Source organism: Lissotriton helveticus, chromosome 3_2, assembly GCF_964261635.1.
Source record: "Lissotriton helveticus chromosome 3_2, aLisHel1.1, whole genome shotgun sequence".
Lineage (NCBI taxonomy): Eukaryota > Metazoa > Chordata > Amphibia > Caudata > Salamandridae > Lissotriton > Lissotriton helveticus.
Genome location: NC_136062.1, coordinates 492,553,827 through 492,571,370, shown reverse-complemented (window position 1 = coordinate 492,571,370; position 17,544 = coordinate 492,553,827). Strand labels below are relative to the sequence as shown.

The 17,544-nt window shown below is 46.4% G+C and overlaps 1 protein-coding gene across 1 annotated transcript in view; it reads left to right on the top strand.

The window, feature by feature from the left end:
• The window catches only part of NR1H3 (nuclear receptor subfamily 1 group H member 3), a 333,706-nt gene that overhangs the window by 12,861 nt on the left and 303,301 nt on the right, over window positions 1–17,544 (top strand). Inside the window, exon 2 of the mRNA XM_078684465.1 lies at window positions 2,700–2,763. The gene's annotated coding sequence lies outside the window, so the exon portion shown is untranslated. The remainder of the gene's footprint in view (window positions 1–2,699; window positions 2,764–17,544) is intronic.

Here is a 17,544-nt window from a genome sequence, read left to right as displayed (position 1 = left end):
TAATGCTTGCTGGCATCTATCACTGAATAGGAAAACGCGTGGACTGTTTTACTCATAGACAGCTTCTAATTCAATACCGAAGAATTAGGCTTATCCTCGTTGTGACATCATTCTGAAGTTCCTCTTGATACTCATAAAATTATTTTGCCCTGAGGAAGCCCAATTTGGGCGAAACGCGTTGGCTGTCATCTCTGTCAAGATCATGTTTGAAGATTGAAATAAAACACGTTTTTGAAGAATCGCTTGAAGGATCATTACTCTCTCTTTTTTGTGTGAACATAGATGAACATTCTCCTGAAAATTACTTAATATATACTGTAGACTATATTGTTGCCTCTCTGTTCTTCGCTTGTATCCTTTCAGAGTGCCTGCCCCAGCCTCACTGCCCTCTGAATGTTTCTAACCTATTGTGTATCCTTTCAGAGTGCCTGTCCCAGCCTCACTGCCCTCTGAAGGTTTCTACCCTTTTCTGTATCCTTTCAGAGTGCCTGTCCCAGCCTCACTGCCCTCTGAAGGTTTCTACCCTTTGTGTATCCTTTCAGAGTGCCTGTCCCAGCCTCACTGCCCCCTCAAGGTTTCTACCCTTTTCTGTTTCCTAATGAAGCATGGCAACAGTAGGTTCGGCGGATTCCAATCATGAATCCAGTGCTCCAAGAAGCTCTCCGGGGAAAAGCCCTCTGACCTTTCGAGAAACCTTATAAACAAAGATTGTTCCACCAGGCAGAGTCTTTAGCGTCTTCAGCGTCTTCGTCCTGTGCTTGCACGGCCTGTGGCACGGCAGTTAGTTGAGCCAGTTTACTGTTAGCTTCTTGTACGGTGTCCTCCACCTCAGAAATGGGCCCTTCCGCCCGAATACACTGTCCACCACGTTCGCAGGTCCTGGCGCAGCAGAGAGACGTTGATGCCCGCTTCTCCAACATTGGTGTCTAGCACCGCCCGGAGTTGATGAATCATGTGCAGGATTGCTCCAGAGTCCATATGCCCCCATGGCATTGGAATGGGTCCCCCGTGTCAGCGTGTTTGATGGCCTCAGAGACTGGGGTATTGAATCTGTCCATCTTCAACTGAGTCTGAGACGAGGCTGGTTTACCGTGCCCCATGGTAGGTAGCTGGGGTGGATAGCTCCTCTGGATCTGCAAGGTCACCTCTGGTGGTATTGATGCCTCCCTGAACCTTCATAATTCCCCATTTCCCCACCTGCAGGTTCCACCCTTTATGTTGATAGAGCCTTTAATGCTCATGGTGGAGGGGGGGTCTACTTTCCACCCCCCACCCTCAGGGGCAGAGATGAGGATCCGGGCCATTCCCCAGTTCAGGCCTTGAACTGCGTTCGCAATATAGAGGGCACGAGCAGTCAAAGGCCATTCTGCAGCGTTCAAACCCCTGTTGTGAGCCGGGCGTGGGATCGGGGGTAAAAGCCAGTTTGGAAGTCCAGGGCACCCAGTCCCTCTGCACCAGGACAGTCACATCTGGGCCCAGGCTGTCCCCAATTTGAATTAGTCTCCACTGGGAATGAAGCATAGCAAGGAGGAGAAAGGAGGTGTAGCCGCCAAACAAGCCACTATTCGCCCAGCCTCCAGTACCGATGCTAGCCTTCGTGTCACGGTTCGCTCGGACCAGGACCACTCACCGCAGCCTCTACTGCTTCATGGCTTTCTCCCGGGGCGCCAGCTCATCCTTTCAGGACGGCCTCTCCTTACACGGGGTACGCCCGACTCAATGTGGGCACACATGTCTGGAAGCCCAGACTGCTTCTCCTGACCTTCCTTACTAGCATCTCTAGGGTAAGCCATATCCTAGTCCCCACTGCTTCTCCAGTCCTCCATTCTCACCGGTGGTCTCTACGCCGCATGCTCGTGAGTCAACAACGAGTAGGCACTGCTTCTGTACATGGGGTCCTCCTGGCCCTCAGCGCTGCCTCCACTGGTGCTGAAGCTGCTGATACATCACGTCGGCTGCTCAGGACTTGCCACCTTTGAAGTGGCCCATTCTCTCAGGATTGGAGTCTCCTCAGCAACCCATGCCCCAAAGATCCACCCCACAAGGGCCAGGTTAATGGGGACTGCTGCGAGCTCGTACACAGCTCCAGGATGGACATCATCGACAGGATTCCGGCCAATTTCAGGCCAGGATTCGGGAGCTCAAAAGGAGACGCCCGACATCTTGGCCGCCCAAGCCATGCCCTTGATTGCTAATGCATTGAGAGGTAGTGGTCTTAAAAGAGGCGATACTTCAACTCTTCTGCATTGGAGCAGCGTTCGGGCGGTGTTGATGGCTGTGGTCATGTTGTACCGGGTCCTGGGTGCAGAGATGGAATGCCTGCTACCACTTTTCTTCTCTTTTTAGACTTCTTAGTCCGCTGTCTGATGGTGTCTTGGCCGCGGTTGTGCCGAGAGCCACCGGCGGGGTGCTGATTGTGACGGCTTTGTAAAGGATGCCGCTGGTTTTGAAGATGGTGCGCGCTGGCAATGGGAGCCAATGGAGTCCCTTCAGGCTGGGGGTGATGTGGTCATATTTCTCCTGTAGGAGAGGTGCTCTGCAAGATGCCTGTGGAGGGGTAGGGTTAAAATACATATATAAACTGGGTTAGGTTTGCATGTCTAAAGTCTAGTGACTCAGATGTAGTCAAGCTCAATATTGCTTAGTAGCACCAAAAAAAAAAATACTTTTCATTGCTGATTCTCTTTTTTTCCTCACAGGTGGGATAAGGTTGTTCCTCCTTCCAGGCGACGTCCCTCAAAGTAAAACACCAAACGATGCTAGGTGAGTAATGCTGCATGATTAAAATTAAAATTCTGCACCCTCTAAGTGTTATAAACTGAATCATCTTCTTTTTCCAGCCTTTACTACCTTTGTACTCAATGGGACAATTAAAAAAAAATTAAAAACCACAGACATATCGTTTTAGTGTGCAATTTCCTATACTCAGTGGTTCGAAGTGCTCTTCATACATCCATTTTATGAGTGAAAACCCCCGGTGCTCCGGCGGCTGGAGGGGATGACTCCCTGCTTGCCCCTTCTGCCCTCTGCTTCCCAAGATTTAGGCTCCAACGTTTGCACTGGAAAACTGTGACTTTAGAGGGTGGCAGCCTCTATTTAATATTCGTGGACTTAAAATCCGCGTTTGATTTGGTTCCTAGAGATAAATTGCGGGTGGTCCTTAGAGATGTGGGGCTTCCAAGCTATCTATTCCTCCTCTTCAAGCGGCTCCATGAAGACAAATATGCCCAAATTAGATGTGGCAAGCATGGAGAAGGAACTGCCCCTATACTCATAGGTAGTGGTGTCCGACAAGGTTGTGTTCTTGCACCCACCCTCGTTTGCATATTTATCAACGCACGTGTCGAGACACGGAATGCGAGGAAGGACATCGATGCTCCAAAGTTAGCGAACATGAAAGAGCAAGTATTGATGTCCGCGGACGATACGCTCCTGCTTTCTGAATCACCGATGGGCGTACAGAGGATCCTTGACAGTTTTAATGCCTTTTGTAAATGCAGAGGGCTTGAAATCCATACCCAGAAGACAATATTTATGGTCTTCAAGTCACGTGGTTCAACTAGACCAAACCCCTGCCTACAAGGGCTTCGATTGGAGAGGGGGTCGGTCTTTGAGTATCTCGGGGTCACCTTAACTGAAACAAGCATTGAAAATGCAATAGGTCTCGCAATAGAAGAGTTTGACCTTTTTCGTTTTGCAAATGGATGAGTGGCGTTGCGTGGATGAGTGGCGTTGCGTGGATGAGTGGCGTTGCGTGGATGAGTGGCGTTGCGTGGATGAGTGGCGTGTGTGAGTGGCGTTGCGTGTGTGAGTGGCGTTGCGTGTGTGAGTGGCGTTACCTGATGGATTAGCTTTGCACTTTGTTTAGGGTCACATTTTTTGCACAACTCATGGCAAACATGTCAAGCAATGTTCTTTAACTTAGTGTGCTCTGACCTATCTGTGTATAAATTATTGGAACATATTTAAAAAAAAACATTAAATGTCGAGTGTGATATTTCCATTTACACACAGTGGATTCAGATGTAATATACAGGAAAAATGCTTCCGTCTAGTGGGAAGGCATCTTTTTCGTACATATATCTTTAAGAATATTGCCCATATCTATATCTGCATGTGACCAATAATAGTTTAACACTGAATTTTAGTTATCATTTTTTTTTTGTAATTAATGGCATGTATTGAACATGTTTTTAATAACTGATGCCTTAGAGAAATGGTTATTAAAATTATACTTTAAGAATTGCGCAATAATTACGAGAAAACATCCTGTAATTTTCTTACTTCTTTTTTTCAAGGTACACATTTTGTTTGGGTACATTTTATTTTGAAAACCGTCTCCAATCGTGCATCCTTTGTTTTTCATGTAATCAAGAAACATTCTTGTCGAATTGTAAATGGTCACAATGGTTACATTTTGTAAACATGTAGACGTGTTTATATTGGAACCACTGTACGTAAAGCGAACTGTTTTTACTGTACTTCTTGCCTAAGAGTAGTTCCTACTAAAGACTTTGGGCACCAAAAGTGACATATTGCGAGTACGCTGGGATTGGAGGTAGAAGCAACGGATAGGCAAGCGACCTGCTCCTTGAGATTAGTTGATCCGCGCTGTGCCTCGTCAAGAGGACCGCCGAGAACGGCAAAGAAAGCGCCTAAGAAGCCCAATCCGTTAGCTCTTGGTGTGATCCCCGATCTCAAAACAGAGTCAAAGCAGAGGCGCTAGAGCTGTTGCCGGGAGGCAGGCAGGCGAGCAAGTGGGCGGGTGGTAGCCGATAGGAGGAGCAGCCCACTTGTGGTGAGCATGAACTGTCGTGGACTGTGGCTACTAAAAGAGCAGAGCTGAGCTGAAAATACATTTTGTAAACATGTAGACGTGTTGATATTTCCTACTAAAGACTTTGGGCACCAAAAGTGACATATTGCGGGTACGCTGGGATTGGAGGTAGAAGCAACGGATAGGCAAGCGACCTGCTCCTTGAGATTAGTTGATCCGCGCTGTGCCTCGTCAAGAGGACCGCCGAGAACGGCAAAGAAAGCGCCTAAGAAGCCCAATCCGTTAGCTCTTGGTGTGATCCCCGATCCCAAAACAGAGTCAAAGCAGAGGCGCTAGAGCTGTTGCCGGGAGGCAGGCGGGCGAGCAAGTGGGCGGGTGGTAGCCGATAGGAGGAGCAGCCCACTTGTGGTGAGCATGAACTGTCGTGGACTGTGGCTACTAAAAGAGCAGAGCTGAGCTGACCGTGCAGAAGTGCAAGAAGTGTAAAAGAAGACCTGCCAACTTCATCAAACAAGTTTAAAAGGGAAGAGAGAGAAGGGGAGGGGGGAGGAGAAATGCGACACGGCGGGCAGGGGAGGGGGCGGAGCGGGTAAAAAAAAAAAAAAGACGGAGGGAAGGCAGAGAAGGGGAGGAGAAATGCGACACGGCGGGCAGGGGAGGGGGCGGAGCGGGGAGAGGTGCGACACGGCAGGCAGGGGAGGAGAGTAGGAGGAGGAGGGGGGAGGAGAGCACAATTTATTGAAAAGTTGTTGAAATGCTATTTAACCCTGGGCGGTCGGCTACGCTCCGTGCACGGAGTGTGCGTAGTGCCGGCTTCTACGCATTTTGCGTAGCAGGCGTAGAATCCGGCACTACGCACGCTCCGCAGACGGAGCGTAGCTGGCCGCCACCCGCCTCCCTCCCGCCCTCCCTAAATACTTTAAATTAATAGTGTAAAAGAATTAAAAGGCACTTACCTTGCCCGCCGCTGCCTGCCGCGTCCCCGGGGCTCGCTATCTTCATTGCTTCCGTCTTGTGTATCTAATGCGCATGCACGAGCGGCCGCGCATGCGCATTTCTCACGAGAAATGCGCATGCGCGGTCGCCCGCGCATGCGCATTAGTACACAAGACGGCAGCCATGAAGATAGCGAGCCCCGGGGACGCGGCAGGCAGCGGCGGGCAAGGTAAGTGCCTTTTAATTCTTTTCCACTTTTAATTTAAAGTATTTAGGGAGGGCGGGAGGGAGGCCTGCGGTGCGTAGTGGGGCTACGCGGAGTGCGGAGGTGGGCGTAGTTTCTCGCCCACTTCACGTAGCTCCGCGAAGCCCCACTACGCCCACTACGCCCAGGGTTAATGCTATTACATTTTTCGATTGGAAAAAAGCTGTGGTGTGTGTGGTGTTACGCATTTGTTCCTTGCTGGTGGTTATTAAAGATGGGAAACGTGTTATTGCCTTCTTTATCGAAAGTGCGGAATGTACGGGTTCGACCTATATGAACGGTCAATGAATAAACAAGAAACATGCTGAATTCTTTCCAGGGATGGTACACAACCAGCCATTTCCAGGATGGGGAAACAGTTGGCGCCTACAAATGAAGATATACACATCACAATTACACTGTCTGTACACATTGTCAGAGAGCATGCACGTTTTGGTACAAGGAGACGCACTTACACTATCCACATGCCTGTGATGGTGAATGCCGGCAGCGTAATCGGCAGCACCACGCAGGCATTTTGGATCCGGGCATCCAGGAGGGATGCTTTGGCAAGGGAGGCCGGGGCCTCCAGGTGTGGCCCTGAGTGTAGCAGGCCAGCTTTGGTGCATCGGCAGCAAGTCCCCAGTGGAAACAAGCTTCTGTGTTCTGCGATACGGCGGGCAGGGGAGGGGGCGGAGCGGGGAGAGGGGAGAGGTGCGACACGGCAGGCAGGGGAGGAGAGTAGGAGGAGGAGGGGGGAGGAGAGTAGGGGAGGCACGGCCTAGCGGCTGTGCAATCAAGAAGTGAGGGGGCGGAGCTGGGGGAGGCTGTGAGAGAGAGAGTGGGCAAGGCAGGCGGCTGGGGGCATGTGCACGCGCTTTTAAGCTCAATGCGCATGCGCATTGAGCTTAAATTTCACGGGCACTGCAAGGAATCGCCACGATTCCTTGCAAGTTGGTTAAAGAGTGTTTAAGCCCCCATAGTCTCGCAAGCTCGATGCGCATGCGCATCGACAGGCAAGACCTAAAAAATGGACAGGGGAGCCCATATTAACAAAGCTAGCCTAAAGCTAACACAGATGATGGGGGGTTTGATCAAATTTTATAGGAATGTCACAGGAATTCTACTCATAAACCCATTGGCCCGCTTGTTGAAATGTATTAAGTGCAAGCACGGGGGCCTCTTTGTGTGGGACTGAAATTTGGGGGCATTGTTCATCACAATGTATTACTAAGACCGAGACCGTCTTTGCTAGACAGTGATTTGGCCTCCCCCTCAGTTGCCCCCCTACACCGCTCCGTCTGGACATTGCTGATGAAATTGCCCTCAGACCCCTTACATGCTGGCATCGTTAATGGGCTACCCCGGAATCGGCAGATTATAGGGCAGAGCTCAGGGAGGAACTGAGCCTACATGGTGCGGGACCTTGGATGGCACGCCTCAGGGACTCGCTTCGGCCATGGGTAGGGCAAGCCTTTGGTTTACTGCAGAGGCCGCTGCCCTATGATTTGCAGAAAGGAACTGTCCTGGAGCTATAGGGAGAGGACATTTACACAGCTACAAGGGAGCCCAGCAACAGGCTTGTTAACTGTGGTGTTCCTGAGAATTAAAGAGCAGCACAGCTTGGAGCCTGTTTTTGGGTGACATTCAACCGGCCCTAGCTAGGAAGTTATACTTGCAATTCAGGCACAGGGTTCTCCCACTGCGGGCCGTCACTAAAAAATGGGCTGGCACTATCCCTTTAGGTTGCCCTGCCTGCAGCATTGCAGAGGAGACAGAATACCACATACTCTTTTTTTTGCGCTGGCTACAGGAAGGTTAGACATCGCTGGCTGCATCAGCTGTGCAGAAACCTAGGCACACAGATGTATTCAGACTGCTGAAATATAACACACAATTGCATATTGTATTTGCGGTGTCGCGTTTCTTATTTCCCATGTGGTGTGTACGCAAAAAGGTTTTGAATGCCAATGTATACGTGCAAGGTGATAGTACCGCCATGTTTTAACTGGATTCGCTTATTTTATCTATCCCTAGTTTTCTGAAGATTTTAACATTATTTTTTTATGTATATATTATGTCATATATTTGTTTTTAGGTCTCGCCTACGTAGCGCATAAGCGCTGCTTTGGAGTGACCTTTTAGAATCACTCCGTATTTTTGGTGGAAACTCGTGCATGTACTGCACTGTTTCCAATGAGCCCTCGTGCATGTACGGCGTTTACCTTGCGGGAACGAGCAGCGGTGCCATCTGTTTGTAATTATTGCCCCAGCCCCTGCTCGTTCCCGTAAGGTAAACGCTGTAGATGGACAGAGCCTGGAAGCCGTGACCCCGTTCCCTACCGTGGCGTTTCTGGCCGCGCTCCACTCCAACCCCTTGAGTGGTGCCCTTAGCGTCTACAGGCACAGCGGCCACAGTGCTTTCTTTATCCACACTTTCTGGTGATGTACCACGTGGTGGTGAGAACTGCGGGCCTGCACGCTGTGCTTCTGTTGCAGTTGTATAAAGATTGCAGAAATCCTGCTTTTTGGGCCATGTTTCCAACCTAGTGCTCGGCAACGGTCGCTACCGGAAGGCCTGGGAGAGTGGCCGTGTGCGCTTCAGCCCGTCGCTGCTGTGCAGTCCCGCAGTGTTCGTGCCCCACTTGTGCAGGGTTGGTCGTGCACCGAGTTACCCCACAGTGTGCTTCTTTTGGAAGGGATTGCTGCGCTGTAGGGTGCTGCAGTGGGTTGTTGCACACTGTGCGTGCGCTGCTTCTGCAGAAAGTGCTGTTTTGTAGTGTTGCACAGGAAGAGACCGTGCAGTGTGGCGATGATGTAGCGTGTCACCGTGCACTGATGTACAGCGGTGCTGTACGATATAATGCTGTACTTTGTGATGCTGTAATGTTTGTTGGTGCGCATTAAGGCGCTGAACACCGTGGGCCACAATTTATGCAGGGCACGCACAGGCGCTATGCGATGTGGCGCTGCGCTTTGTGTTTGTTGATGTGATGTGTACCGTTGAGTAGCATGGCGCTCGCTGCACGTTTTGCTGCTGTACATCAGGGCGCTATACAAGATGGCTTTTGTCAAGGGTTGTTGATGTTTGTGGTGCTAAATGGCTGCATTTATAAAGCATTGCAGCTATGCGCTTTATAATATTGCGCTGTACTTTGTGGTGCCACACTTTCTGGTGATGTACCACGTGGTGATGAGAACTGCGGGCCTGCACGCTGTGCTTCTGTATGTACCTCGAGGGGCTATACACGAGAGCAGTGCACGATGCATGATCCTTTCAAACCCGGACACAGTTTCTTGCCAGAACCACCGGCAGTTCTTGGCAGTTTCGGGCATGTCTGGAAGAACAGGTTGGCGGCGCCGAGACACAGCAGTATCGCAATATGAATACCGTGTGTGAAAAATGCAACACATGATGGGAAGGCCTGTCCCGGCTATTGCACATTGTTTCTGTATTTCACCCTTTACTTGCCAAATCTGTGTTGCTTTTCAGGAAACCATATTTAACAAACGACTAGATGAAGAGGTGGTCGACGAAAGAGCGGCTGCGGCGGGGGTTGCGCTCCGCGCACAGTGCGTGCACGGGCGCAGACTGTGGGGCGCTCAGAAGGCGCCAGCAATATTGTTTCCAATTACTATGAAGTAATACACCTAGGTTCTCTATAGGATATAGAGCCACCAGCCCATTATCTTTCACTACTGCCAACAGAGGCCATGAGACTGTGGAAAGGATGCCCCTCAGTCGTGATCCTGGCGTAAGCCGACAATTGGCTCCTGCGTTTATCTCTGGTTTCCTCAGAGCCACGATGTTTGTCTTCTTAGTGAGCACCTTTCATCTGAAGGGATGCACGATTGTGACGCTCTTTCCTCCTGTTATTTCCCCTTATGGTGTGGGCACAGAAGCACCCGTGGCCTATGCTGTAGTGTAGCTCCTATTTTCCCAATAGGCTCTGCGCATTGGAATAGTACCTACAGCAGTAAAGGCCTAGGCCAGACGTTAACTAGGTCTACTACTGTCGATACTAGACTTAATTTTTGGGTTTGCCAGCTAAGCTCAGAGTTCGCTAGAAACTTTCTCGAATGTTCAAGGAAGGATTAACTTCCCTGATTAGACAAGAAGGGATTTAGTTTCTGACAACCATAGAACATGACAACTTTGCTCTCCCCTAATCAAGAGTCAATCTCGAGAGTCGTGTGAGCACAAGGCAATTATTTTACTCAGTCAGTACGTGCATTCTTAGTCTCATCAGAATGTAGAGAAAAGGAAGAGACGGGCGTGTTCAATAAAAGATGTTATTTATTGATCAGTCTCTTTTCTCGTACAAGAGAAATGGATCGATATTATTGCAATACTTATAGTTAAGTAAAGTGCATACATTAGAAGCAATAGTATAAAATAATACTGTAAAAACATTGATATGGTTTCTGAGCCATATGATGTTTAAAATGATTAAAATATATTTACATACACATATACATTTGACTAAACGTACTCAACTGGTGTTTCTAAATACGCCTACCCCGTGTACCTGACCTAAGTCTAATGCGTGGGCGGGAATAGAAAGTTACAGTTTAAGTTAAGTTTGTTTTTGCCAAGTGAATAACTAAAGAATTCTCTGTGAGGGGTTATTCAGTTCTGTACCTGGAATTTAGGATGAATGAGGAATGGTATCTCTTTCTCTGCTCTCGATATTCCAGGCTACCTGCGAGGGCTACCCGGAAGCGCCGGTGCTGGGTCTCTCGGCTTGAGATAGCAGCGCGTCTCTCAGTGCGTCAGGAAGGCGGGGCTGCTGCCAGCGGGGTCTGCTTCTGCTCTCGGCTTCGGCAAGTATGGCTGCTCCGTCTTGTCACCACGCGTGTGTTTGCATAGGGCAAGGTCGGCAATATTTATACCTTAAAGGTGCCGGGATTGACGTAAGGATGGACATAGGTACGTCAATAAAGATGTCATACGACTTGCTCGTTAGCACATTCTTTACTAAAGTTCTCTGTGAAATCAAAACAATGGCCGCACGGATTATCCAGGTTGTCATAGGTTTGATTTGTTATGAGAACGTCGTATGCCTTATCAGGGGCTGGAGGAATGTCGCTTGTCTAATTAGATCTCAAGCGTTATGACCTAATCAGATAACACGTTCCTGTGCCGTAGTGTGACTGCGTCAGATAACGGTATCTGCATCATGGGGGTTTTCTTGCCTCATGGGCTGACTGTTAGTTAACTTGATAGTTAGTTTAACCAGAATAGGGTCAGGAATAGGGGGACTGATTCAGAACCTATAGAAATACACGACACCCACTCCACGCTAACTATGGTCATATCTACTAATCTATGCATAGTATAACATAGTACAACATACTATAGAGTATAGTGTATACCTTACCACCCCAAAATACATAAATGCATTTTGAAATTTTCAAATATACTGAAAAATTGCAGTCATATATATTGTATGCACTTAAGCTATGAATTAAATGCAAAATTAAACACGCATTGTTATGCATTATTGCTTTTTGGTATATGAGAAATACACATGAAATGGCTCTTAATATAGCTATACAGAAAGGAAGGTCGAGACCATTTCATCACATAATAAAATATTTGTGAACATACCAGCGGGCAGCTAAAGTCTATATAAAGTATCTAAAATAGAAATCTTAGTTCTCTAGGAATAGTTTCTTACTTTAAGCAGAAGATCAGTGTCCCGGGGAAAAAATATATAGAAACATTTTTTAAGGGCTTGCTGAAAAAAGTTGCTGTCCGTGAACTGGATTGTAATTGTTCATGTGACTTTATTTTTAAAGTTGAAGGCCGAATTCAGGGAACGCCGTGTGCGAGTTTACTCAAAAGTCTCTATTTCTGTTCCGGAGAGAACATCATATCATTCAGGCTTTCGAAAAAACTGTCAACAGCTTCATGGGAAAGTTCCACTAAGTCGGAAATAGGGGTAACCATGCATTCGTGTGCATGATTGTCTCCATTGACATTCTGATTTGCATTGCTGACAGAAGGTCGTACCTGTTCGATGCTGCTTTCATCTCGAGCTTCACTACCCTTCAATCGTAGTGGTGAAGATTCCAGGAATGCCGTCATCAGAATTGGCAGCCTTTGAGGGCAGCACAGTGCGTGAACCTTGGTAGGAACCAACAGTGTATCTGCATCCACCGGCGCATCCGATTGTAGCGTCAGACAGGTGTCTAACACGCATTCTTCTCCGCATAGCAGACACCTTAGTACAGGTAAAACACACCTTTGCCACATTGGTCGAAATGATAGAAACCAAGTCATGTTTAGGTCTCTAAGCCGGGAGAGTCCCAGGATTTTTGATATCCGGTCCCGGTATCCAATGGCTAGGATCGTATCTTCCATTGTCACGAGAGTTTGATCTGTGACATGGGTTGCCATAACGAAAAATAAGGACTAAGAATAGGATTCCTGCAATTAGTCCCAGGATCAGGGGAAGTCCGCCAAAAATCGAATGGACGAAATCTGGAAAAATACCCAGTATGGCTTTGAATGGTGTTAATGCCATCGAAAATACTGTCTTAAATACCTTTGAGACCCCAGTGGTATCAGAAATATTTAAGATTTCGCTCAGGATTTCCGCGAAATGTACGGGGGAATTAGTTGATAATAATGTATGTATCTCTGCAGTCGTCCTTGCGACTTGTAGATCATACCTTTCTTTAGATGACGTGAGCCTTGTAGGCGTCTGAAGAAGCACTGTTTTCATTCTGCTTAAAGTATCTATTCGAATAGAAGTAATTTTCAAACCGGGCCATGCCCTTGCCTCCCTGTCTGGAAAGGAGCTGGGGAATAAAGAACGTCCACAGCACTTGACCTTCGCCGTCGTAGTGACGAGATAAGGAGTCCCGGGCATAAGACTACAACATCTGCGGTCTACAATAAGAATGTAACTCCCATTATAGAGTCTTTGAAAGAATGGTTCTATTTCAGTTGCAGGTGCGCCTTGCTGGTGACATGAAAGGTTGTATGAATTCCCTTCACAGGCTCCGTGCAAACTAATACCGTTACACAGAAGCGTGCCGCTTAGTGACATAGCACAATTGTTGCCACTAAGAAACACTTTCTGTCCTTTGTTACTGACACATGCATGTGAATAGGGCAGGTTCCAAGTTGTTTTAAGGTACCCCTTTCCCAATTTCTCGTACATGCCAGCCTGTATATATTTTTGGCAGTATTGAAACCTGAAGGTTGAGATTGGAATATTTATGATTCCGTGGATTATCCATTCACTGACAGGTCGTTCTGACATTGTCATTGGTAATCTTTCTAGTTTTTCAATGCTCAAGATTGTATAATCAGCACCCTTCTGCGCCATACCGATTTGTCTATCAGTAAGGTTAAAGATTTGGAATAGTGACGTTGTGTTGATTAAACGCCAAGGCACATAGCCTGAACGCAGATTTTGTAACGTCCAGCCAAGCTGTACAATGGAACGCAATTGTGACTGACCATGTTGTAATAACAGTAAGTCTTGCGATAATATATCGATTGCTGAAGACACAATGCTGTCCAATGAAAAAATTCTGGAGGACAGAGTCATTAACCCATTGTCCACTACAGAAAGTGATTTTTCCAAATTAATACGGTCAATTTCCCGTATTCTTTCTGCTGTTTCAATTTGAGTAACCTTCCAGGCCTCATTGTATGCTGCATATACAGAGGCTGCTATGAAACGCTTTTGACGCTGTTTGCGTGGTCCCAGTATGAAATCACGCAAGTCAGCACCATCAGTAAGTAAAGTTAGGTGTTGCTTAATTTCAGGCAGTGTGGAAGTTTGTAGCCATTGAAGGCATAATTTGCCCACACTGTAGGTTGTTATTATCCCTGGGTGATGTCTTTGGGGATATCTAGGGTCTGGCCTGGTCATTTTGAAACCCTGTGTTTTATTCAGGAATCTATCTTGACAGTGATTTGTATCTGTGGGCCAGATCAACCATTGTTTCCAATCAGGATGTGTTCTGTTTTGGTTTAATATATGGTTTATGTCTATTTCTTCATCTGTTTCAGAGCTATTGCTAAACATTGTTGGCTTTGGAATAGACGGGTTTTTTAAATCTTTGATTTTGGCTAAGCCAAGACAGGTGGTTTGTTGAACAGTGTCATTTAAAAATATCATTTGTTCTGGGATCATGCAGGCTCTAAACAAAGCTTCTAAACCCTGTACTTGCCATTCTTTTGTACCCCAAACACTTTTCAAATCAACATTTTTGTCCCAATAATCAAATCCAAAAGTATTCATTTTTTCAAAGAATATGTCTGAATATATCAATTTTGTGTTGGTTATCATGGTTTTCATCCCTGTCTTGTTTGACAATTTGTAATAAAATGTTTCAGCATTACTAGTGTTAAAACCTTGAAAGTATGAATATTTGTCATACACGGTTCTAGAGCTCCCTTTTGGAGGTGTAGCACAATGTTCCCATTGATTATAATTTAAAACATTTCTTGGTTGTGCAGATTTATGCAAAAAACTGTTACCATAATGGTTATAGCAATACATACTATCATAATTTGTAGAACCTTGCAAATAATCATGTTTTGTACATTTAGCAGACATTACTAAGTCAGACATCATATTGTTTATACTTTCAAAGTCCCAATCATCAGCAAATGAGTTTGGTTTTGCAAAGTCACTCAAGGAGATCTTGATTTGGTGTGGATATTTCAGGATCTCGACCGGACCATAAATTTCATAGTCAGTGTTGTCCCAGGCTACCCCACCAGGTATTGGAATTGCTGTGAAGTTGGCTGAAGAAAGTTCTGAAGAAAGTTCTCGTTTCTCGACGTGTGAAGATGTGTGTGGTTTGAGGACCAAGTTGATGTTCTGACTTGCTGTGTCCATTTTAGCATATTTTCCCTCAATGAAGCGTTCCAAGGTAAATACCATGATGAGCCAAAGTATGAGGATAAATGCACCAAAACCCACCCAAAATTCAATCCATGGAGTAACCAGATATGTTTCTTTCAGTTGTTTCAAAAGTTCCTTAGCTTTGTCTTTAAAGGATTTTGATGATGGCTGTGTCTTTTGTTCGCTGAAACCTTCAGAGGAATCATCGAAGTTGATAAAGTAACCAGATGCAGTTCTGTCAATTGTTCCAATTGGTTCAGGATTTTTGTTTCTTGCATTTTCACTTGGAACTTCATTGTAGATTGGTGTGTCTCTGCTAAATGTCTTTATTTGGGTTTTCAGAGGTCTGAGTTCTATTGCATTGTTGCATAGTCCTTGTTGTTCTTCTTTAGGCGTTTCGAATGTGATGAGCCTCTTTGTTAGGACCTCTGTACTGGTAGCAAACCTTGGTGTTCTGCTACTTATTGGGAGTCCACTTGGCCTACTGTTTGTTATCGGCCACATGTTGTGGTTTCACCAGGTCGATGGATACAACTCGGTTCTCCTTTTTTCCAGCAAGTGGCGGTAGTACAACTGATCTTGTCCCGTTGACAGACAAGACAGGAACTGCTTTTCTGTAAGAAGGCCCAAATTCCTTCTTTACCGCGATCTTCTCCCTGACTAGATCCCCGACTTTTGGAATCCAGACAGGTCTTGCTGGGACAGGTGGTGAATCTTCAGTGGTCGTTGGCTGTTGTTTCAACTGTATGTTGCTCAGGTCTTTTCTTGTTTTGTTTAAGTCCTGCAAAATAGCCAAACGGTCTTTGACATCAAAGGTTTTTTCTATTACCACTGAAGTCTGACTATCAAGGTCAGAGATCAACATCCTAGTTCCGAATAATAATTCGTACGGACTGAATCCCTTCAGAGAATTTCTTGGCAAGTTATTTAGACTACGTTGGACACTTATTAGATGTTTGACCCACCCGGCTCCCGAACCTAATACCTTTGCCGTTATAGATTGCTTTATGTCACGGTTTTTTCTTTCAACAATTCTGTTCCCCTCAGGGTGAAATGGACAAGAGTACCGCAATTGCACGCCCATGCTGACCATGGCCTCCTTATAAGCCCGAGAGCTAAAAGCAGGACCATTGTCCGAATGCAGAATGCCAATTGCGTATGTGCCGATAAAGACTCGCAAATCTTTTATAACAGTTCTGGCGTCAGCCGTTCGCTGGGGCCACATCCATATGAATCTCGTGCATGAGTCCACTGCGACCAAGATATATTTATAGTTACCATCCCTTTGTAAGGGACCGCAGTGGTCTAGATAAACACAGGCTAATGGTTTATCCGAGATTAGAAGGGGCGTCTGTGCTGGACGTCTCACAGTTGATACTTTCATTTTTTGACATATTTCACATGCTAGAACATAGTTCCTTGTTTGTCTTCTCATTTGTGGCCACCAGTATCTCTGTTTTAATAATGATACAGTGGCTGAGACGCCAGCATGGGTAGAAGCAAGCCCTTCGTGTGCCGCTATTATCAGTCCTAACCTATGTTCCATGTTTGGAATTGCCCTATCCCCCACTCCAGGGATTCGAGCAAAAGGAACATTGTTTGTATCAGTTATGTATGAGTATTTTACTGGAAAGCCTTTAGGGAGTGGTTCTATCGAATCCTTTTCTGAAGCGCTGACAGCTTGTAATATTTCGCTGTCTATTTTTGTTTTTGACCGGGTGACGGCAGCTACGGAAGCCGTTTGCACAGCTGCCTTCGCGGCCTCATCAGCCAATGAATTCCCTGCAACGTGAACGCCATCACGTTGATGACTCAGTGTATGTATCACGTGAGTCTTTGGTAGTTCTTTTTGTAAAAGAGCTACTTGTTCCCAGAGCATTTTATGCTTGATTGTGCCACCTTTCGCATCCTTGAAACCGTTCTGAAGCCAGATCTGCAAGTATTCATTGTAAGATTGAACGCAATAATACGAATCGCACACTATAAGTGTGGGGAATTCTCGATCGGTATTTTCAAGCGCCATCTTGAATGCTAGTAGTTCAGCTCGCTGAGCTGTGCAATCTCCTAGAGATTGTGTTTTAGTGAGGGTTGGTTTAAATTTCCCTTCGTGCCAACGACCTTTAACAATCGCGCACGCAGCACTGTAAGCTTGTTTACCCCCTACTGCGGGTTGTGCTGATCCGTCTGTATATATTATACAGCCGTAGTGTTCTAGAGGCAGAATTTCGGTTGGCGGAGGACATTCAAATTCATATTGGAGAAATTCTTGTGTTTTTAAGTAAGGATCAAATTCGTACGCCACGTCTGTTGCAGCAAGAGAGTTAGCCCATTGTATCCATCTCGGATGGAGTGCTTTAGCATTTGGAATGCTTGCCTTTGTTACCGCCTCTAGGGCTGGTATTGGTGTCACGATTACTATTCGTTTACCTTGTGCCAGGGCTCGTTCTTTTGCTATAGCTGTCTGTGTTGCTGTAAGAATTTTTTCCGTTGGGCTAAATTTCATTTCAGCCTTAGTGTACAAGTGTGATTTGAATGCAATTGGTACCTTATCTCCCTCATTAGAGGTTAGGTATGTGAATCCGCATCTCCCTGGGATGACTCGGATCACAAGGTTGCGTGTATTATCACGGGTTTCTAATTTTGTTTTAATTAGCATGTCTGTTTGTAAGGATCTCAAAATTTCTGTGTGTGCTTGAGTCCAACTGGATCTTTTA